At 38.5% G+C, this 25,436-nt stretch overlaps 1 protein-coding gene across 2 annotated transcripts in view; it reads right to left on the reverse strand.

Moving 5' to 3' along the window:
• The window catches only part of atp2b1a (ATPase plasma membrane Ca2+ transporting 1a), a 115,289-nt gene extending 90,113 nt beyond the window's left edge, over positions 1-25,176 (reverse strand). For both annotated transcript variants that reach the window (XM_033976382.2, XM_033976381.2), the window contains exon 1: positions 25,042-25,176. The gene's annotated coding sequence lies outside the window, so the exon portion shown is untranslated. The remainder of the gene's footprint in view (positions 1-25,041) is intronic.
• Between the last annotated feature and the right edge of the window lie 260 nt (positions 25,177-25,436).

Here is a 25,436-nt window from a genome sequence, read left to right on the forward strand (position 1 = left end):
TTTTGACAGAGTTGCGTTGATTCGGTCCACAGTCAAATTACGCAACTTCCTGTTTTACCTACTACCTCCTAGCCCCGCCCACATACTTAGTTACGATTGGTCCAAAAATTCAAATTCTGGGTCATAGGTACAATCTAAATCTTCGGTCAACGGTTTCATTTCTAAAACGAAGCCACTTTTGTATTTTAACGTTAATTTTATGACTATTATTCATGTTTTAGTTGTTGCACTGTGATTTTAACGTCTTTCTTATTCTGTAAAGCACTTTGAATTACTTTGTGTACGAGTTACGCTATTCAAATTAACTTGCCTTGCCATTTTAGATCAAAATTTGCGAACAAAATACACAATTATAACTCAACTACAACACGAGTAGATCATCAGTAATTGAAAACGTATTCTGCTTTTATGAAAACATACACTCCACGTCCATTTATCTCGCCCAAGGACACAACGGCAGGATTACTCTGTGGGCAAACGCTCTACCAACTGAGCCACTGTGTCCCTTTATTCTGTCCAAAAACATTATTAAAATTCTATGGTCAAACTTTGAGTCTTTGTTGGTTTTAAGTGTAGTTTTTAATCATGAAAAACGGTACGCTGATGGATGCGTGAGGCTTAGGAACTCCCTTAATCCCGTAATGACATAATTACTACGCCTCAATCATTTTAAATAAACCGTTTGTTCGTTACGTTACAAATTTATCCTTTGTTCACGCTATATTAAGGCTAAACACAGCTGTGGCTATTATAAACTGACACCGGTTGCGGTTAATTAAAGTCCGCCGTCCCCTGGAAGTCCTTGTCCGGTGGTCCTAAAAGGTTCTCATTGACCCTCTTGAAGTTGTTTTGTAGTGATTCGTGTTCGCGTAATCTTTAAATCGCTTATTTTCAAGACGCCATTTTGTCAATAAACCCCCGTTTTCACCTCCACCTGTCCACGCCCACTTCGTTCTTCCAATTTTATTTTCTTTATCGGTGATACCCGTCGGATTCGGCAGCGTCGCGTTTGTTATTTTGGTACAAATGAACAAAAATCCGCTGCTCACTCGCTAGCGTGACGCGCAGCTGTCCATAGGGGGCGCCACGACTCCACGGCGCTTTGTTGTGATGACGTTTACGGCGACGTCGGCTCCCAATGGACACCGCGGTTTTCTAACGCGGAAGTCAGCGGATTTGTTTGTTTTATTAAGTCGTTTTAGAGGAATATTGTGATTTAAAATGTGTAAATTATAACAAAATGATTCACAACTGTCATAGATTATAAATACAGAGACACAAGTACGATATGTCTACAAAAAAAAAAAGAAAAAAATATACGTATTGAATCTAATCCAAATCCTCTCAAAATATCATATTCATTGTTGTAAATTTTCTAAACAAAACCCCAAACTTGCTGTATTTAAATCCCTTTTGTCCTCTTATATAATTCCTTTAAACTTTTGTTCAAACTCAAAATCCCTGAAAACAAAAGCAACACAGAATCTGAAGTTTAAAATGTATTTATTTGTATTTATTTATGTATTTATTTATTTTTTTACATTTGTTTAATATTATTGCACATGTCATATGAATGTAATGTGTAATTCTTAAGACTCTTGCCATTGTTCACTGTTTATATATTTGTATGTGTAATAAATTGAATTAAAAACAAAAAAAATGCACAATATAACTGATTTAACTTTTAAGACTAGACCGAATTATGTCCTAACACAAGAATTACATTTCAGAACTACAGGGTGAGCAGATAAGACACATAAAAACCCGCAATGAGACAGAGGACAGGATATTTAGACAATAAATTGCTCTGGCATTGAATTTAATTTAAAATAATTTGTGGCCAGGGGGAAAGATCCTACATATTTTCAACATATTTACGTCAATACTGAAAAATAAAAATCTACGCTGCTTCTTCATACTTTAAAGGGCCCATATTTTGCTATTTTCTAGGCTGAGTTCTTCTCTCAAACTGAAAACACGCTGTTCCACCTCGTGATGTCATCATGTGGCGATACAGGAAGTGCTCCGCTGTGATTTTAAACTCCACACACCTTCATTTCTAGAATCATTTGGATCATTTCAGCTCTGGAATCGGTCAATCTCGACTGGAAAAAAAGGTAAAAAGTTTGCTGTTAGCTTGAAAACTACCACCCACTTCATGACATCATGAGGTGGAACAGAGCGTTTTGAGCTTTGGAGATGTTACAGACTAATAATAGTGTTATGCAAAAATGTGTGAATGAAACAAAACACAAGTCCAGGTCTGTTTTTGAGGAGGTAACAACATTATAACAGCTAAAAACACACAATAGTACATTTTGCGTAATTTAAACTATTAAAAGTCTCTGTTGTGCGTTTATACACAGCACTGGACCAATGTTGTGCGACTTTTTTAGACATTTTTGTGGACTTTTTAGAGTAATTATTAGTTAATTAAAGAAAGAATCTAGCAGTTGCTTTGTTAAACGTCTTTTTGTTTGTTTTCTACTTGTCCTGCTGTAAATCTGTGTTCAAATTGCGTTCTGTTGTTGAAAAAAATGTGTTTTTATTAAGTATTTTGCATAGTTTTGAAATAAAGTTGAATATTTTAGTATTTTACGACACTAACGCGATAAAATTCTTCTTCAAAACACGCAAAATTGGTTGATATCCTAAAATAAAAACAAAATTATAACATGGGTTCACGCGCAAGACTCGATTTCGCGTAATCCAGGAGCTTTAACCTGTAACTTTTAAGAGGAATTAAGGCTTGAAATCGTCACGAAATGCTTGTAAAAAAAAAAAAACGTAGTACGAAATAAGACGACTGCGGCAAGTGTGTCCAAAATACTCTGGTGTTTTTGTTGTCACGCGAAGGAAACCCTCTGGCAGTTTGTGCAGCTCGATGCGCCAACAGCCAGATACAAGTGGAGAGAGCGGTTTAGGGACCCTCTGCGGCGGACCGGCCTAACGCAAAGACGGGTATTTTTAGACGCCCCCAGACTGCACCTCCCCCTCTACCACCTCCTCTGTCACCTCCACCGCCACCCCCCCACCACCACAGCCCAAGACCAAGTGGGTCAGGCCATGGAAATGTGGAGGACTTTGCTCCACTGGGACGTTTTTTTTTGGACTATATGATGAGATTTGAGCTGCAGATGGTTGAATTCGTAGTTTGCATCTGTAATAAGTCAGAAATTAAGTACTAAAGTGTTGCATTCTGCTGTTTATTCGGTATTTTTTAAACAATATTGTCGATTTAGAGTAGTTTTTGTGGTGTAAATGCTCTTGGGTTGTTGTGTCACCGCTATAAACTTGCTTCAATATTATCGTTTATCGTCTATATTTACTTCAGCGATATTTCAAACTTCAAAATCACGTCACTATGTCATATTTTAGTTTAAAGATAGTTATTATAAGAAGAAATATTTCAATTTATAAGTTATTCAAAGATAAACTGACATTTAAATATTCTTTAACTGCTTGATGTATTAAAAAAAAGCAAAAAAAACAAAAAAAAAATCAACATTGGTTTTAATTAGTCAAATTTTTTAATAATCTAAGGCAAGACACGGTAGATTTTTTTCCTGTAGGCCTGTCACGATAACACATTTTGAAGTTTTATACCTCGCTGAAGTAAATGAAAACGATAAATGATAATATTGAAACCAAACAAAGCAGAATTATACACAAAAAACGATTCTAAATGTACAAAATTGTGAGTGTTGGGCTGTATGAATGAACTTTTACAGCTCAAATCTTATCAAACTGCACAAAAATAACCAAAAACTTCACCACTACTACAAAGAAAACCTCCAAAAATGATTGTTCAGGTTTTAATCTATTGAAGAATAAGCTGATGTAGTAATTACTGCGACAGGCCAAGGTATAAGGACCTTTGTACTCTGAACTTCACCCAACTTTCCACTTTGTTCAGCAGGTTGTCGGGGGATCTCCAGATGTTGAGCTAGGCCTGTTCAGGACTAACTTAAGTGGAAAAATCAACGAGACACGGGAAGAAACGGGGAACAAATCCGACTGCAAAACCCCCGTGTTGGTTTCAAACTCTTAACAGATGAAATATTGTATTAGCTGAATTTCTGCGCTTTCTTTTACGGCTGAAACAAAGACAAACTCGTGGTTTCGATCTGGTTCAGACTTGACGTTTTGATTTCTACAGCTTCAAATGGATAGATGGTAAATTAACACGTTTTTATAACAGCGCTTTTCCACGTTCAAGTCACTCAAAGCGCTTTAATGCTCTACCAACTGAGCCACGGTTGTCCCTAACTGACAATGTATGAGAAAAAATATTTTAAAATGAACAAAAACGCCTTGTACCTTGTAGTCTCAACAAACCGTATTGACCTTATTCGGCCCCGCCCATTTTTTTCTGTAATTGTAACTAAACCGTGCTTTCTTTCTTTAAGTGAAAATCCCATTCCTTTCAATGGAGAATTTGGGAAGTTTCTGCGCAATTTGGGAAGTTTTGGTGCTAAACTATTGTATAAAGTACTGTATTTTCCAAACTATAAGTCGCACGTTTTTTTCTTTTCCTAGTTTGGCCAGGGGAGCGACTTATACTCAGATACGTGGAATATAAGTCGCATCAAACATCTTCGTTACTTTTTCCGTAAATGCAATTAAACTGCGCTTTCTTTCTTTAAGTGAAAATCCCCTTCCTTTCAATGGAGAATTTGGGAAGTTTCTGCGTAATTTGGGAAGTTTCAGTGCTAAAATATTACATAAAGCACCGTATTTTTCCAGCCTATAAGTCGCACTTTTTTTCTTTTCATAGTTTGGCCGGGGGAGCGACTTATACTCAGATACAATTTGGGAAGTTTTGGTGCTAAAATATTATATAAAGTACTGTATTTTCCAACCGATAAGTCTCAATTTTTTTTCTTTTCATAGTTTGGCCGGGGGTGCGACTTATACTCAGATACGTGGAATATAAGTCGCGTCAGAGTATATAATTTCACATCTTCGTTACGGTCACACTGACAACAGCATTTTTTTCGACATTATGATGCATTTTTTTACTTCGGAACGACTTACAGCCCAGAAAATACGGCAGGTTGGTCTCAAATGTTCAATGTTTATGTGGAACAACAAGTCTGAGACGCTTTAAAACGGCTCTTTAGTCCCTACAGAATCTATTTACTGTCAAGATCGGCAGCTCCAAATGACGACGGCGGCGCTCACGGCGACTTCAGGCATACGGCGAATAACAGGAGGCGATGCGTTCTCATATCACGGCTCTCCAGAACGCAGCAGACACTCAGCTGATCTGTGTAAGAGCCGAGAGCTACTTGAGGCTCACACACGGTTAGCGCTGTAGTGATATCAGAACATGACGGGCCTCCACTCCAGAGGTGTCTCCCTCAGAACAGCCCTGTCAACAACAGCAGGTCAGCGATCAGGCAGCGCGACGTTAAAGAGGATTCAAGATGCAAAACGCGGAATACGACAAAGAAAAACGTCTGATTGAAGTGCCTTTTCTAACACGACCTGAGCTAAAATCAGCAGACATAACAATCCAGCTTTTTCTGCTCCGATCCCCTTGTTGATAATTTGTTTTTTTTTACGCATCTGCTAATTCCCGATATCAACCGCTACCAGCGCAAAGACTGAAATGATTAATTATTTCATTTCAAAACAAACAGAATATGGTAAAAATGATTATCTAAATGTGTTTTGTAATTGTTATTTATCATTTAAAGTAATTACAGAACAAAACAGCGAGTTTAAGGCCAAAAAAACCCCCACTAAACCCACTAACAACACACCTTTTCCCCTTGGCATTTAAAACTAGCTTGACACAATATCATGGCGTCTTAGTGTTTCATTGTTCTTTGCCCATGTGTTATATTTTATGTGTATCTGTTTTTGTTTACTTAAGTTGTATTTTAAATGTGCTATATGAAGTTGAATTGAACTGAATTATCATATTTTCCAGACTATACGTAGCACTTTTTTTCCCATATTTTGGGGACCACTGGTTTAGCAGGGAGCGGGCGCTTAGCAACGCTGTCAATCAAACCTGTTGCTAACGCTACTGGGGGTGTGCTCTGGGAAAGAAGGCGCCTGATTTGTCTGTTATTAATGTTCATATCTTGATTTACAGACACAATAGTGAAATAAAAACGCCAGGATCATGTAGAGGGTTAATACGAACATTTAAGACCAAAATGGCGAGTCTGACAGCAGCAGAGACAGAGAGAGGACACAATTTTTCAAGAAAATGAAAAATAAACTCAAAATAACAATATAAATAATGAAATAAATAATAATAAAAAACAACTCAAAATATATATAAAAAAATAAAATAAAAAATATAATATAACAAAAAATATTTTTAAAAAATCAAAATAGCAAGAAAAAAAAAAAAAAAATTACAAAATAAACTCAAAAATGAACCCCAGGATCATGTCGAGCGGGTTAATACGAACATTTAAGACCAAAATGACGAGTCTGACAGCAGCAGGTACAGAGAGAGAGGACACGGTTTTTCAATAGAAAGTGAATTGGAGCCAGAGCCGATTGAGCCGGAAGTGCAGCTCAAGATCACTTCCTGTTTGGAACGTGGTGGCTAGCAGGTTAGCTATGTCCATTTATACAAACAGTCTATGCTCCTGCCTTATAGTTACTTTGTTAGTATAAAGTAGTTTCAATATTATCGTTTACTGCAGTATATCGGGCTTTGAAACGTGTCCTGGCTGCAGCCCTGTGCTGTGTCGTATCTAAAAGAGTCCACTGTGTCGTTTGTACTTGTGTGTAAGTGTGTGTAAGTGTGTGTAGCTGATATTTCCTTGTGTTCGCTCTCAGACGGTTAGTGCTGCAGTGATATCAGAGCACAGCAGACTTCAGCTTCAGAGGTGTCGCACTCAACACAACTCCTGTCAACAGCTCCTCAGCCACGCACACATATACACACACACACATACATATACACACACATTATCACACACATGCACATAATCATACACACACGCACACACATAATCATACACAAGGAAATAAAGACACGTATATACGCACATAATCATATACACATATACACACACAAGCACATATACAGATGCACACGATCATACACACACATATGTACATACACACACAAATACATACACACACACATATACAGACGCACATGATCATACACACACATATGTACATACACACACAAATACATACACACGCACATATACAGACGCACATGATCATACGCACACATATACATACACACGCACGTATACAGACATAATCACACGCACACACATATCCACACACAAGCACATATACGCACATAACCATACACACACGCACACACGTCTGGACATAATCACACACACATTCACACATTTGAAAACACACATAATCACACACACACACTTAATAAACACACACATATACGCACACGAGCACATATACAGATGCACATAATCATACACACACATATATACATACACACGCACATATACAGACATAATCACACGCACACATATCCACACACAAGCACATATACGCACATTATCATACACACGCACACACGTCTGGACATAATCACATACACACATTTGAAAACACACATAATCACACACACATATAAGCACATAATCATACACACACACTTAATAAACACACATATACGCACATGCACACATAATCACACACAAGTCAAGTACACACCACTCAGGACGTAGAGCGGAGACGTCGCGCCCTTTGCCCCACAATAATAACACGTTTAGATCAGCGCGGCGACTAACAAGTACGTCACAGTTTGTTTCGATAATACACGATAAAAATCAAAATTATATCAAGATTCAGAAAATATTTGTACAGATTTGACACGAAATCTTCAGCAAACTCACACACTCCTCTTTTCCGTCACGTAAATCCTCATAACCTAACGACAACGCTAAAACACCAACCGGTTAATCGACTTGACGACTAAACACCTACAGCACATGTGTCAAACTCAAGGCCCGGGGGCCAAATGCGGCCCGCCACGTCATTTTATGTGGCCCGCAAGACGGTAAATTAAAAGGCATTTTACAATAAGTCTGTGCTGTTTAATGTTTGCACTGACGATAAACTAATGAGACTTTCCCAGCAAGTGGAACTGAGAAATATTTGCAAATAATCATCACAAAATGTTCAGGAAGAGGAAAATTATCGGCGTGGCAGGAAGTTTGGAGGAAGAAAAGTGAAGGCGAATACAAGTTTGTGCTTTGAGGAGAAAAACCTGTGTGTTTTTTGTGTTTTGAGGCGCGGTCGGTACAATCTACGTCGACATTTTGACACCAAACACGGAGCTAAATATGCAAAAGTTAGTCTGCAAGAAAAACAACAAACTGTCCAATAATTAAAAGTCTGTAAAAGTCCGTATTTGAAGCAGAGCTGAAGGTCTGTGAGGAGGTGTGTCCCGACCAGATACACACTTGACAAAAATGTCAGTTTATCACAGAAACCGTGATTTAACAAGTTAGAAAGTAGTTACATTTATTTTACATGACATTTGTTTACATTTAGTGACATTTATCCTGCCGCACAGTCACATCTGGCCCTCGATGGCGGCCATTTTGCTGATGTGGCCCTCGGTGAAAATGAGTTTGATGCCGCCCCTGACCTACAACGATACGAGCGGCGTTTCTCGAGTACTTTTCCTGCTTTTGAGGTGCACGGTCTAAAAGTGAGACTGAACGTATCACTCCGCAGGCATCTGAGGGCGAGCTCCGCAGGTCTGGAAGAGGATAGGCCAAACATAAACAGTGTGTGCTTTTGTTAGCGTTACTCTATTATTTTATTGATATTATCGCCGCGGTCGCAGAAGCAGAGGAGCGGCGGTTTTAAATAGGCCCGTCTTTCTACTCCAGGTGGGTTATTTAAGGCGAGATAACGGAGTAAAGCAAATGTAATCTTATAATCATAATCTCGTTTCATGTCGGAGAGGTAAAATTATGTTATTTTAAGGTGAAAATGTTATTGCTTAGTCTAGAATAATCCACAGTATGGCATTAAATGTGTATTTTCGTGGAGACAAGCAGGAGACGTGGCAAAGTTAGGGAAGCACCGCTGCCGATACTAGTATCAAGTATCGGGTCAATACCAGGTGCTAGTGCGCATGCTTGTCAATGAAGTTTCGATATCAATAGTCAATAGTAAGAGACGATACTGAGAGACGATACCGAGAGACGATACCGAGAGATGATACCAAGAGACGATACCAAGGGACGATACCAAGGGGCGATACCAAGAGACGATACCAACAGGTGATACCAACAGACGATACCAACGGTTGATACCAAGGGACGATACAAAGAGCAGATATCAAGGGACGATACCAATAGACGATACCAACAGACGATACCAACAGACGATACCAACAGACGATACCAACAGACGATACCAAGGGACGATACCAAGAGACGATACCAAGAGACGATACCAAGAGACGATACCAAGGGACGATACCAACAGACGATACCAACAGACGATACCAACAGACGATACCAACAGACGATACAAAGAGCAGATACCGAGAGATGATACCAAGAGGAGATACCAAGAGACGATACCAAGAGACGATACCTACAGACGATACCAAGAGACAATACCAACAGACAATACAATGACAGATACAAATAGCAGATACCAAGAGCCGACACAAAGATATGAAACCGTTCAGGACTCTGAAAAGGTTTCTATAGTTCACAGAGGATATCAGCGCAGTGCTTGTGTTTACATAGTAGCATGCTAACGTCGCTAAGTGCTGCTGGTGATTATTTGCCCGTGCGACTCAGAGCAGGTTCAGAGCTTTTAAAAAGAGGCACAGCGCGTCCAAAGTGTGGCCATGGTAAAAAAAAGTAAAGGAACATTCACTATTATGATAAATGTAGCTCATTAGCAGTTAGCACGTAGCATAAATGATTATACCGCAGTAGAATTTAGCAGAAATTTAAAGCAGCCCTTCAAATAAGCGTTCCAGTGAAAGAGTAGGTCGTACTATAATAATTACACGGATAATAGTGCACGTTTAAGTGATAAAATGTCGGTTTAAAGAAGGTTTAATACATAAATCTAAGTCTGTGTGAAGTCAAGGATAAGAAACTGTACCTGCGAATCATTTATAATCCAATCAGCTCCTCATAAATTGTTCCTAATCATTTTAACTCGAATTCTACGTAAAGAATTGCGAGCGAAGCCTTGACAGACGGAAAGCTAAAGTAATTCCAATTATGTGGGCGACCAAGAGCTACTACGCGAGAGAAGACGACCCATGTCCAAGCCCCTCGGACCCCGACCCGAACCCCATTCATCTTCATTTCGCCGCGCGTCGTAGCGAGATCTACGGCAACGTCGCTCCGGCCGTTAGCGTGTTTTCACCACAAAATTAAACCAACTGAATCCTCAAGGACGAGTTAAACACTTACGCCAAAACGTAACAATGCCGGAATAGTTTTTAATATCTGTCAAATTTAGTTTAAACTTCATGCTAGCTTTTTTTCACTTTGGTTGTGCGTATTGTACATGCTCGCTTTTCCACAAACCTGATTCGTATTTGCCGTTCTGCTCGTTTTGATTGAAATATTATCGTTCCTTTGACTCTACTGTTCTCTCCATCTCCGTGGAAAATGTTCTGAAGTATGTTTATAACTTTCCATTTCCATTCGATTCTCCCCATGACGTGCCGCCTCCGGAAAGTTACACACTGTACCTTTAAATAGTGGTTTAAATATAGTGACTTATGGGTTTTACGATACACAACACTGTAGATTTGTAGACAGTTCAACATGGAGGCGTTCTGCTTCACACTCCACGGCTGAAACTACGACTGAAACAAGCAGCTGAGTAATCGTTATCTGGAGAAGACAGTGTCCCAAACGAGGTGAGAAAAGTCTGCGTGACTCAAAGCGCAATTATTATCGAAACGACTCAGGAAATGTACCACTTTTGTGTTTTTGTTTTGTGTTTGATAACCCAGTGTTTCAGTACTAGATGGAACTGGGTTTAATTTAGTACAAAATCTCATTCCTGTGTCTATCGAGATCTAATAATTAATCAATTCATCAAAAGACAAGAATCAATTCGCAAAATAATTGTTAGTTTCTCGAAGAATAGATTTTTTTCCGATATTGACATTTTGTGTGACGATTATCATGGCTAAAATAATTCCGATTAACGATTATATCAGGATAATGATTAAAGCTGTTGTGGATATGAAGAGAATATTATAGATTTGGAGGCAATAAGCTTCACATGGGCCCCCTGTAATACAAATTAATAGGAAGAGGGTCCAATTCTGGGCCCCCCTAAGACCCTGGGGCCCCCGACAACAGCCCCCTTTGTCCCTCTCGTTGACTCCCCTGTGGATAAGTTGGGTTTTTTTTGTCTGCACATTCAGGCGATTATCTTAATTATATAAAATGTCCCACGAACAATTATTATCAACCCTTTTTATCACGATAAACGATATTATTGTGTATCGTCCCATCCCTAATGATATCTACTTTTTGATACTGGCTCCTGAACGGTTCTTTCTGTATTTATTTTATGTACTGTATTTCTGGAGCATAAGTCGCACCAGCCCAAAAATGCATAATAATTAAGGAAAAAAAACATATTTCACACATATAAATCGCATCTGAGTATAAGTCGCACTACGAAAAAAGTGTGACTTATAAAAATAATAATGATAATAATAATAATTTTATTTATAATGCACTCTTTATTCCATTGAATCTCAGAGTGCTAGAATAAAACAAGAACTTTAGACCAACATTAACTGCTAAATGCTAAAAACATCAACAATAAGCTTTTCTAAATAAAAAGGTCTTTAGATTAGCTTTAAAAAAGTCCAGGCTCTGTGTGGCTCTCAGCTGGACACGGACGCAATTCCAGAGTCGTGGTGCATCTTATAATCCGTAAAATATGGTAAATTAATTGCAAATATTAAGAAAATACTTGAATACTTTGAATCGCGTTATAGCTGTTACTTCAGATTTTAAAAACGTAGCACCGAGCTTTACGACGGTCATTTATAAAACTCAAAACAAACGAACCAGAAGCGCGGCTGATCCTCACGTGGACTCGCACAAACTTCACTTTCACTTTCGTTTTCTTCGCTTTAGGTCAGAGGCAGCGCTGTGGACAACATGCTTTCTTTCTTTCTTTGTTTGGATAAAAAAACTTCACCGCTTTTACTCCGCAGTCACTGAACGAAGGAGGTGGATTAAGACAAACTTTACGTCTTAGATATATTTAGTACGCCACGTTTACTCGGGAATGTCGCGTTTACCGGGATCCGTCCGAGCGCAGTTCATCTTCACGTCGCTGTGTGTCGTAAATACAGACTCCGCAAGGTCACTCCAGTCGTTCGTATGTTTCCACCACAGTATTAAATTAAGTGTGAATCCTGAAGGACCAGTTCGATTACAGACGAAGGGGAGGATTCAGGCTGAGTTTTGGTTCATATTATGAGTCGAGCTTCAGTTTCACGCAGACTCCACATCGGATACATTCACTACGCCACGTTTACTTGGGAATAACGCTTTTACCGGGACTGAAGAGGAAGAGGAAGAGGAGGCTGTTGGTGGAGTTTGGTTCTTATCATCCGTTTGGCTTCAGCTTTACGTGGACTTGATGTGTTTTTGAGTGGACACGGGTTGAACCTTGGGACACGTCGTTACTTCAGTCTTCTGTTTTACTGTTGAGATAATACACAGAGCTTTGTTTGGACATATGTAGGTCTATGTTAAACGTGAGACAATTACTACATCAACTTATACTTCAATGTCAATTTATTATGGGGATCTTTTTGCTATTTTTCTCTTCTATGGAAATATTTGAGCTGCTGAGAGTCAAACGCGCAAGTTCTGTAACTCATTATAGATACAAAAGTACTTAAGTATACAGTTTTAGTATTATCGTTTATCGCGATATTGCTCTGTGGTGACGATTTTTTTTGGGGGGGGTCAATACTTATTGTGAAGATTTTTTTGATATTTTGCTGTACTATAAAAATATTTGAGCTGTAGATGGTCAAATATATAACTTCTGTAACACATCACAGATACAAAAGTACTTAAGTATACAGTTTCAGTATTATCATTTATCGTGATATTCCTCTGTAGCGATGATTTTTTCGGAGCCAATATTTATTGTGGGGATCTTTTTGATATTTTCTGTACTATGAAAATATTTTAGCTGTAGAGGGTCAAATACGTAAGTTCTGTAACTCATAGATACAAAAGTATTTAAGTATACAGTTTTAGTATTATCGTTTATCACGATATTGCTCTGTGGCGATGATTTTTTTTGGGGGGATCAATACTTATTGTGGGGATCTTTTTGATATTTTACTGTACTACAAAAATATTTGAAGTGTTGAGGGTCAAATACGTAACTTTTATAACTCATTATAGATACAAAAGTACTTAAGTATGCAGTTTCAATATTAGTGTTTATCGCAATATTCCTCTGTAGCGATGATTTTATTTGGGGGTGTGGTCAATATTTATCATGGGGATTTTTGTACAAGTTGGGTAACTTTTTGACAAAAATATTTGAGTTGTAGAGGGTCAAATACGTAACTACTAAATTACTTAAGTAGGTAACTGTTCCATTTAAATATCTTTATCACGATATTTCTCTGTAGCGATACATCTTGCTTCAAAATATGTTACCGTGACAGGTCTATGTATCGGAGGCATACAGTAGTTTCAATATATCGTCTTTATTTACTTCAGCGATATGTCAACACGATATATTGGCCTCAGATCGAAAACGCACTTTCAGTTGGCGCAATTATCAAATCAAAACACTGCAGTTGGTCGGACAATAGAACGCCGACTGCCAAGCGCCAAGTAAACAGAAAAATCTTGTCGTACCTGTAGATTGCACCTCTACAAACAAGTCCTGAAACGTACGAGATGCTTGTATTTGTTTACCAGCATTCTCCGAAATGCTGCTGAAATTTTTATTCATGTAGCACGTTTAAAATACAACTTAAAACGGCCAAAGTGCTTTACGCAAACGTCAACAAAACAGAAATATGAAACATGGGTAAAGAACGATAAAACACCAGCCAATTATCCTGTCTAGCTAGTATTAAATGCCAGGGAGAAGTGTGAACGCTTCTTTAGTTTTTTTAACATAAATCCTACTTTTTATATATCGTAAATCGCGTTGCCATGGTTACGCAGCTCTGTTTTCGAGGGCTGAGGGATCCTATCGCAATCCAACTGAAATCGCAATTAGCAAATACCAAAACAGCAAGAAATACAATTGTTTAGCCAACATAATTTTCTTCGCAAATTAAAAACCGCGTTTGTGTTATTATGTAAACAATATCTAACGCTGTAGTGTCCTGAAATGTATGAGATTCTTCAGTTTATATTTCAGTATTCTCTCAAATGCTGCTTACATTTTTATTTATATAGCCAAAAGACTAAGATATCCTGTATAGCTAGTATTAAATGCCAGGGAGAAGTGTGAACGCTTCTTTAGTTTTTTTAACATAAATCCTACTTTTTATATATCGTAAATCGCGTTGCCATGGTTACGCAGCTCTGTTTTCTTCACCGGTCCATCGAGGGCTGAGGGATCCCATCGCAATCCAACTGAAATCGCAATTAGCAAACACCAAAACAGCAAGAACTACAATTGTTTAGCCAACATAATTTTCTTCGCAAATTAAAAAGACGTTTATGTTATTATGTAAACAACATGTAACCCTGTCGTGTCCGGAAATGTATGAGATTGTATTAGTTTACCAGTTCATGTTTCAGTATTCTCTCTCAAACGCTGCTGAAATTTCTGTATAAATAAAAATTATACAGTATAGCGCATTTAAAATACAACTTAAACTGACCAAATTATCCTGTCTAGCTAGTATTAAATGCCAGGGAGAAGTATGAACTCTACTTTTATTATTTATAAAGTGCACTATGAACAAATCCTGCTTTTTTTTAATGGTAAATCGAGTTGTCAAGGTTACGTAGCTCTATTTTTCCACTAGCCAACATATTTTACCAGTTTATGTTTCAGTATTCTCTTAAATGCTGCTTAAATTTTTATTTGTAAAGCACGTTTAAAAGTGCTTCACACAAAAGTCAACAAAAACAGATATTTCGTTGTTCTGAAAAGCATGGGGTTCTTGCGTTAGCTTAGATAGACGTTTAGAAGTTTTTAATGCCGTATTGTGGAAAGTTTCAGACATAGCGTTAATGAGAAGGTGGCAAACGCTCCATCATTCAGACCATAGCGCGCCTTAAAATGATAAAAAAGTTGGTTTAAAGGCCTGTCAAGTTAACATATTTTGAATTACGATACATCGCGGGAGTAAATATAGACAATAAACGATAATATTGTGTCCATGTCTGTGTGCGGTAAGTAAATAATTTTAGCTGTAAACGTGCTTTTGCAAAAAATACTGACATCTTGACAGCGCAACAGCTACAACAAGAGGAAGAAGATCCAGAATAATCCCTGTCCAAGCCCCTCTGACACTGATCCGAGCCCCATTCATCTTCATTTCGCTTCGTGTCGTAGTGAGGACTCCGCAAGGTCGCTCCAGTCGTTAGCGTGTTTTCACCACAATATTAAATTAACTGAATCCTGAAGGACCAGTTAGTTGAAACACCAAAACATAACAACGCTGGAATAGTTAAAATATAGGTCAAATTTAGTTAAAGCTTCAAAACGGAACTAAAATAAAAGGAATTTTGTCATTTTGGTTGTGTTTATTGCACTGAAAAACTTGCATCTTTACTCTCAACGGGCTCCTATTTCCACAGAACTGATTCCTGTTTGTCCTGCTCGTCTGTGTAAGCACTCGTCCGTCCAGGTATGACGAGTAGGGGCCTGAGCGATTACGCAAGTGTAGTTCGACTGACCTAGCCAACAAACAGAAACTATAAACAAACAGGTGTGTTAGCTTCAGTGTAGCTAGCTCCTCCCTTCAGATACAGTAGATATAAGGCAGTGTCCAGCGGCGAACGGATCAGAACTGACCAGAAGAAGCGGCGAAACGTCTTCACTCTACAACTTTTGCCTGATTTTTTTTCCTTTTCGCTTCCTCCTGCTGCTGCTTGTTTCCATGAAAATGTTGCTCCTGTGGCTGTACGACATCACGATAATTATTAAAGTTCCTGACAGTTTAAAATGTTCTGGATTTGAATAATTCCATGTTTAAGGAACTGTTATAGTCTTACTACGATTTAACTGAAAATATTATGGATCAGCAGGGGTGTCAGCTGAAATTTGGGGGCCCGGGGCAAGGAGTCTCACATGGGCTCCCTTCTAATACATATTAATAGGAAGAGAGTCCAATTCTGGGCCCCTAAACCTCTTTGTCACCCCCTGCCGACTCCCCTGTGGATAAGACGGCTTTTTCTACGCATTCCGGAGATATAACGGCGATTATCTTTGTTGCCGATTATCACGATTATGCAAAATATCCCACAAACGATTATTGTCCTCCCTTAAATGATATTATTGTGTATTGTCCCATCGCTAAACATAACCCTACTACTTGAAAATATCACAGTTTTGCTCATCTAAATAGCTTTTTTTCTCTACAAAATGGTGCAGCGCTGATTCAGACTTTGTTCACTGCTTCATTTGTTCACAGATTAAAACGGTCGCGGTTCACGATGTGCCCGCAGACCTCTGGCACATGACGCCAGAGGACGAACACGTTTGAACAGTGTCTTCTGTGTAGCAGAAATCCTGACGCAAATGAACTAAATCTCCGCTTTTGTAATGAGACGGTCTTTTCCGGCTGGTTAGCGAACGCCGCGCGGACACGGTTTAGCCCGGAGTGAGCAGCGTGCTGTTGGAGCTTTACACATCGAGTGACATTAAGAGCGGACGACATCACGGCAGCGGGACTGCGGGGTCACACTAGGGCTGCGAGTTTCTATCAACATGAATCAAAATCGCAATTTCACACAATGCTGCAGATTTCTAAGCGCCGTCATTCCCTCAACATCATTCCCTCCCTCTGCGTTCTGCGTAAAAACTGCTAACTCTGTAGTTTACATCTGCGCAAATGTGTTTTTGTGCGTAGACCCGTCACGATTTTTACGCATTTCGAAGCTCGATATATCGCTGAAGTAATTATAAACGATAATAATGACACTCATTTATACGATTTAAACCACAAAAACTATTCTAAATCTGCAATATTGTTGAAAAAAATCATGAGCTGCAAAAATAAACAGCACTTTAGTTGTTAGTTTGTCTGTAATGAGTCATAGAAGTTATTAATTCAAACTTTTACGGCTTAAATCTTATCGTATAGCCAAAAAACAACCAAATATTTCCTAGTACTGCAAAGAAAAAGTACACATGATAAATCCTGACCTCAAAAACACAGTTCCAAGTTTCATATACTGAACCAAAACTCGATTTAGTCATTACATCACATTTTTGTTTTATCCAAACAGTAAAACCTAAAACCACAGCCTCAAAGGTTAGCGGTTCATTTACAGCTCACTGCGCACCTCCTGTTTCCTTGAGCAAAGTATTTTATATTACATTAAAGTGTTCACGGGACTTCACAGACATATTTGGCAGCCACACTTTCATCACTCTGCCCTAGGTCAGACAGAGCCTTATGTATTTAACAGGGACCGTGTCGTCATGGTAACAAATGCAGCTATAGTTTACACATTAAGCTAATTTTCAGCTTCTGTTCCAGGTTAGCATTGACAGTTATTTCTAAAGTACAGTGCAATTACTTATACTTTAATACTTTAACCGAGTAAAGGTAAAAAAAATAATAATCCTGCATGAAATATACAGAATATTTGCTGATTAAAGGGCCAGTGTTACTCTATTTTCTGATGTTCTAATGTAGTTTCCTCATCACAAACAGATCTGGAGTTGTGTTTTTTTGTTTCATTCACACATGTTTAACACTCAAACCTGCATTTTTCCGCTGAGTTCTTCTTCTCTCAAACTGAAAACACTCTGTTCCACCTTGTGATGTCACCATGTGATAATACAGGAAGTGCTCCACGTGTGTTTTTAAACTCCACGCACCTTCACTTGAATCTTTTGGATCGTTTCACCCGCGGGATTGCCAGTTTGTACTAAATAAAAAGGTAAAAGGTAGGTGTTAAATTTGAAAACTACCACTTTGTCCACATCTCCAAAGCTCAAAATGCTCTATTCCACCTTGTGATGTCACAGACTAATAATAAAGTGCTACTCAAAACGTGTGAATGAAACAAAACGCAACTCCACATCTGTTTTTGAAGAGGAGACAACATGACAACAACATTATAACATGACTTAAAGCTCATAACAGTCAAATTTGCATAATATACAACCTTTACATAGAAGAAAAACACATATATTTTTTGATATTTTGATTTAATAATAAATAAAACATCATTTGCCATGTGTTTAGAGCAGGGGTGGGTAAACTTTCTGACACATGGGCCACAATGGGTTCTAAAATTTGACCGGGCCAGGATATATATATTTATGTTTATATCACATTAGCGATTCGGCCTGTAACTTGTAGCATAGCATAAATATGTAAGACTCATCGTACAAATTGTTTTCCAAATGTATAAATAAAATTTCAGTTAAATAAACGCAGCAGAAAAACTTTGAAAAAGGTTTGCGATTATCTATTTTAATATAATTTGGTCACGTTCGGCGGCCCGAATTAATAAGCCCAACGTGCCGTGTGGGGTCCCCGGGCCGTAGTTTGCCCATGTCTGGTTTAGAGCATGTATGAAAAATTATAATAGTCACGATTTTTCTGATTCGTATTTGAAGGTACAAAACATGCTCAGCACGTTTACAAAAAAAAAAAAAAAGTATATATATTTACAAGTATTTCCTTTAAAAAAAAACGAAAAAAAACTGCCCCTGAACTGTCCCTACAGCCCAAAATAACCCTGATTTAAGTCCACCTCATCATTAGAAGAAGCCCCTATGCTCTCACTGAACAACTGAATGAACGGGACATATGAATGAGTCAGACTCCGTAACCGAAAGCCGGGGCTAGGAATAACCTTGGCCTCGCGATGCGCACGGACAGATAAGCAAACTTCATCAACAGGAAATATTACCAGAAACTCATCAACACAAACCAGATTATACTTAGCTCCTTCATTCCAGCACGTAACAAAGAATACACACTTTAAAACACTGGATTTGAAGTAAAGATCGACTATTTAGAACACACGACCGGTCACGATAACAAACTATGAAGTTCAATATATATCGCTGAAGATAAATGATAATACTGAAACTAATTTACGCCACTGAAATGATGAGCTTAACGCAACATTTCCCCCAAAATAACGATTCTATATGTGCAGTATTTTGAATTAAACACAAGCTGCAGTAAATAAATGAGCAACAGAAGTTATTTATCCAACACTTTACTGCACAAATCTACAGAAAAGTCCACAATAAATCACAAAAACTGACCCAATAGTACAAAGAAAAGTCCCCAAAATGAATATTGACACCCAAAAATATTAGTTCTATCCATCTTGTATTGAACGGTATTGAGATAAAATCCAAAGCATACACTCTTTTGAAATTCCTGGGCCAATATTGATAATTTTCCTCAAATTATGTAGTTTAAATTTACTACAAAAAACTGACCTACAGACTTTTTTAACCACAAACCTGTAAGAGAGCTGTGGGTCACGTTTAGAGCAGTTCTCTTTGTATTTAAGTGTTAAAATAAAGCTTTGTGTGCATGTTCTAAGCAGGAAATCGACAAAAAACAAAATATCGGGGCCTGTGCTGGAGATTTAAAGCTGATAATAATCGATTAATGATGGGACAGTTCTCAGTAATTGTTCTTGGGCCATTTTATAAAATCGTGAGAATCGCTGACAAAGATAATCATCATTGCATCAACAGAATGTGCAGAACAAAACTACTTCTCTCTAATTATGTTTCTAGATCATTGTTCAGTTCAATTCAAACTTTATTCACAACACAGAATATCTGGTCCATAGTGAATAGTAAAAACATAAAAAAATTAAAAAACGCCAAAGTCTTGTCACACATAAAAAAGTACAGCACTAAAACAGTTGTTTAAATGTTAAACCTATTCATAAAATTCACATTATAATTATTCATATCCCAGAAGAATTTAAAACCATCAGCAATTTAAATCATTATCGTGATATTATCGTTAATCGTGACACAAAATTTCAGCATCGTCCCTCGACTATAGCCAAAAAAAAGTACAAATATCAGCCATATATATCAATTTATGTCTGATTTTAAGCTAGTGCTGTATAAAAACTACACTGTTTTTAGCCTTAATAAACCATGAAGAAGGACTTAATTCATAATGAATAAACTGTTAATTAAGAATGACTCAAGACTTAGCTAATTAATAGTTTGATTTAGCTTTCATAATAGCCGATACGCTAAAAAGTCCAAATATCAGCCATATATATCGGTCTATGTCTGATTTTAAGATAGCGCTGTATAAAAACTACACTGTTTTCAGCCTTAATAAAACATGAAGAAGGACTTAATTTATAATGAACAAACTGTTAATTAGCAATGACTCAGACATGGCTAATTAAGGCTTTCTGAGTTTAGAGTTTGTAAGGCTGTTCATTTAAAGATGCACCGTTTTTGGGTTGTTGTTTTTTTGCAGTTCCAATCCCCATATCGATACTTTGAAGTATTTTAAATCATCTGCCGATATTTAACAAAAAATTTCCTTAAAACACAGTTCACTTATTACACAAATCTTCTTCAAAATAACTACAGAAGAGCTTTGTATGAATAAAAGTTTGAATATTATGAGACATTTAGGTCAAAATTAGCTTGTAAATGGTCCTATTACAAGGGCCAACCAGAGTATCAGCTGAACCAGTATCATTTAACTGATACCCAATACCAGTATCGGTATCGTTATTGGATATCGGCACATCCCTATGTTAATAAAGTAGTACCTAAGCCTGAATAACTCCATTTGCTTATCATAAATGAAGCCTTTTCGTACGGTTTTATACGTTAAGCTAATTCAGGTGCACTACTATAAAGTGTTCCCCATTTTAATTCACTATTTGACTTAAAAACATTTTCTTTGAGTGTTACGTTATCCTTGTAACTGAGCGTGACAGTTACACGAGAAGACGTATCAGGTGACACAAAAGGAGAGCTAACGATGAGCTAAGGACGCGCGGCTCCGCAAACATTAATGAATTACTCCTTGCAGCTAGCTACAAACGGCTACATACCTGCGCGTACGGCCGGAGGGGACGGGACCGCGCAAACGACGAGGGAGTCTCCTTAAAAAGCAACAAATCTGAGCCAAATCCATCTCGTTACGTTAAGTCCTTGTTGCTCCTGTAATTAGATTTGCAATTTGTGTTTTAAATCAATAACATCCAGTTCAAAGTGCAAAGGTTAAACGCGTCCCGGAGTATGCCAATTTGACAGACTACAGAAATAACAGCTGCGAATACAAGAATTACATGTAAGAATCCAGCTTTTCCGGTTCCGATATCGATACTTTGACTTCAAGCGTTCACCGATACCAATGCGGGAATGGAAAATGTCACTTATCTTCTTAAACCGCAGTTCGCTTACCACACAAAAGAGCCAATTGTGTTATGTAACCGTTACTTCTAGCCTTCGAGTAACTACAGAACAGCTTTGTATGAGTAACAGTTCAAACATTATGAGACTTTCTAGGCCTAAATCAGCCTGTAAATAGCCTTATTACATCCAATTAAAAGCCCAAGCAAAGTATCAGCTGAACCGATGCCCAATCCGTCCAATCCAGGTAGTTTTTCAGTATCGTATTGATGGATCCTTCATTACACGCATTTTGGAGAATGTTTATAGGGGTATTACTGCAAGTTTTAAACAGAAAGACCCCGTAGAGACTGGATATTTCGTTCCTACCTGACTACATCTCACAAAAACCTGTAAAAACACCTGATTTATAGCAACTGCAAGGTGTGTTTGGTACGTACTGACGGTGAATTACTTGCAGATCACCTGTTACACCAACTACAAAGTACTTTCCTACGCGTATTTGACCAAAACTATGCAGTTTCACGAGTTTTCATGCGATAAAACATGTACCAAGACTTGAAAACTGCTCCATAACGCTGCAATGTGTGGGAAAAATAGTCTTCTGGCAGATTTTTTTGGCAGGCACACACATGGACCTGCACCCACACCGCTGAGGTCAGTGTAGTAGAACGCAGAGGTCAAAGGTCAGTGAGGCAAAGCGCATCGATTTTAATGACTTGAATGACCGTGTGAGTCCTGAACCGCACCACACTTTCAGTCAGCTAGTGTAAGTTTTTGCTAATTGCGTTTATTCGGATTGTGATTTCGATGTGAAACCAGTTTTCCCGCGCGAGACAATAGTTTGAGAACTGGAGAATGTAGCCCGCTATGCTAGTTTTCACTACGAAAATACACAAAAGTACAGGTCAGGACTCTGCAAAACATGTCAAGTATAAACACAAACAGAAATGAAATGCTATGTACTCAATAAATGTACCTGCGACAACTATAGTCCCGTTTAAAATAAATTCATTCCATATCACCACGACAAACAATGCCAAAATGTGACAGAGAAAGGAGTAGAAAGAAGGGATATTTTAGTTATTCTTGAGTGACAGCAACAGTCTGAGTTCAAAGGCCTCAGACACAGTGACAGCTTGAGTTACTGGTGCTTCAGTGAATCATTAATCTAACCCCGAAATCTCTTTACGAGGAAGAAAACTTATACAAAACACGCAGCTATACGCATTCAAAGGAAATATTTACATTTGCCTGTTTACTTCTAGGGACAGTTGTTCTTATTTAACTCCATAATCCAAATTTTTCAAGCCAAATCTGTAAAAAAAAAAGCTGAAATTGAGAAACACTGCACAGTTTTCGAATCATATCATCATAAACGTGTAAAATACATGTTAAATTTGGATTATCAAATGCACTTTATTCAAATTAGGAAGAAAACTTACACAAAACATGCAGCTTTATGCATTCAAAGACAATATTTACATTTGCCTGTTTATTTCTAGGGACAGTTGTTCTTATTTAACCCCATAATCCAAATTTTTCAAGCCAAAACTGTAAAAAAAAAGTAGCTGAAATAAAGAAAAACTGCACTGTTTTCTAATCATATCATCACAAACATGTAAAATACTTGTTAATTCTGGATTATTAAATGCAGTTTTTTTTTTAATTTGGAAGAAAATAAGGAAGAAGAAGGCTTTGAATGTGTATAGCTGCATGTTTTGTATGTTTATTTATAGGGACAGTCCTTCTTATTAAACCCTATAATCCAAATTTTTCAAACCAAATCTGTAAAAAAAACAGCTGAAATTGAAAAACACTGCACAGTTTTCTCATCATATGTGTAAAATACATGTTCAATCTGGATTATTAAATGCAGTTTTTTCAAATTAGGAAGAAAACAAACAAAGAAGAACTTAGCCAAATGTAAAAATTGTCTTTACCCATAGAAGTAAACATACAAAACATGCCACTATACACATTCAATTGTTCCTATTAAAGCCTATAATCCAAATTTTTCAAACCAAATCTGTAAAACTGCAGAAATTGCACAGTTTTCTAATCATATGTGTAAAATACATGTTCAATCTGGATTATTAAATGCAGTTTAATCAAATTAAACGAATGGCCGGTGCTGCCAACCCTTAATCTGCAGAAATCTTTGCACAAGCGTAAAGTCTAACAGTTTAAAGTCCTCAATGATGGCAAAAGTGAGTAGCCAGACGCCACTGCAGCACGAGCCCGGCGCGTTTTAATTGGATGAGGAGTGATCCCTTCAGCTTGACACCCAAGGGTGCTCAGTGACCTACCGCGCACACAGCAGCCGCAGCAGCAGCCTGGTAACCTGCAGGTAGCCACGGACTCTATAATATTACATTTTCTACAAGGTCAGGCGGATAAAGTTAACACCACAGCGCCCGTAATCAACTTGCAGTACGTGGAAAGCTTTTGGAAACGCGAGCCTGATAGCCATTACTCCATTCTTTCCTTTTCCGAGTTGTTAATCCCCGGGCGAAGGATGTGTCTTTTAAGCACTCTGGTTCAATGGAAGAGGAAAGTCGTCTTGCAGGGAGCGACGTGGGATCGGTAGGTATGCTGTACAGATAAGATAGGCACAGTAGGACCTAGTTTTCCTGTAGAGTTACCCCGTTTTTGGTTTGCGTAAAAGCATCCTCCCCGTGCGTAACTGGACAACCTCTCCAACGTGTCCAACGCGATTTCTCAATTCAATTTCAAATAGATATGGAAATAAAGTCCTTCCTTGTCAGTTACCCTGAACAGACACTGACATAGTAATTTTCATGCACATGTAGAGCTGGAGAGACTAGTCCAAGTAACGGATCTGACTCAAATTTGTATAACAAATCCGTTAGTCGCTGGTTTACTTAGATTTGCAACCTATTTTACACAACTGTTACTGAATGACAGCTTATACACTCACCCCTGGCTTTGAGAGACACCCTTAAACGCTGATCTAGCTTAAAAAAAATCTGCATTCGGGTCGTGTAGGCACCAAAACCACATTTTACTTCAAAAAACGCATGCAGCAGTGTCAAGCCAAAACTAGCACTAGCCGCGCGTTAGCTGCAATGATTGTGGGGGGAAAAAGAAGCACAAAAGCGAGCCTAAACAAGTGGCAAGTCGCAAAATACTGATCAGAGAGAAGTTGTGGCCTTATTCGAGCTGGATCTAATGAATAACGCGGTTTGGTTTGCGCGCAGTTTGGCTAAGAGTCAGGAAAAGAAGCAAAGTCGGTGTCTGTCCATTCTACACCGTTAGCTTAGCGTTAGCTTCAGGCGCTGCTAACAACCAACAAGACAGCAGCACAACAGCACACCAGCAGCTCACCAGTGGCCCTCGTTTTTTAGTCACTGCACAGAAATAAACCCGGACCCGGATCAAGGGAGTCCATGCAGTGCGTAAAGCTCATCCCCGGGCGTCGGTCTGTGCGTAAATCTGTCCGTTTGGCGCGTCGCAGGCTGGAAACGCGGGGAAAATGTAGTGGAAAATACTTACTCCGTGCAGTGAAGAGCAGCCCCAATCCCCGTGTTAACTCCCCTCCGGTCTACGGTCTCTGCGAAGACGAGACTCGCTCAGTGCTCCGAGCCCAGCCCCCGCCCACCGCCGCTGCTGTCACCGCCACACACACACGGATCCCCTGCGAGCGCGCAAGAGAACTGTCTGCTGCGAGAGAGGAGTGAGAGAAAGAGGACTGAGAGAAACTGAGAGAGAAAGAGGACTGAGAGAGAAACAGGACTGAGAGAGAAAGAGGACTACTGCGACCTCACTGCTGCCAATACTGCGAATACTGCGACTGGACACGAGGGGAGAGGGTGGGGAATGGATGGTGATAGGAAGCCAAATAAATAAATACATAAATGGATGAATGTGCTTAATACAACATTAAAATA

Source organism: Periophthalmus magnuspinnatus, chromosome 12, assembly GCF_009829125.3.
Source record: "Periophthalmus magnuspinnatus isolate fPerMag1 chromosome 12, fPerMag1.2.pri, whole genome shotgun sequence".
Classification (NCBI taxonomy): Eukaryota; Metazoa; Chordata; class Actinopteri; order Gobiiformes; family Gobiidae; genus Periophthalmus; species Periophthalmus magnuspinnatus.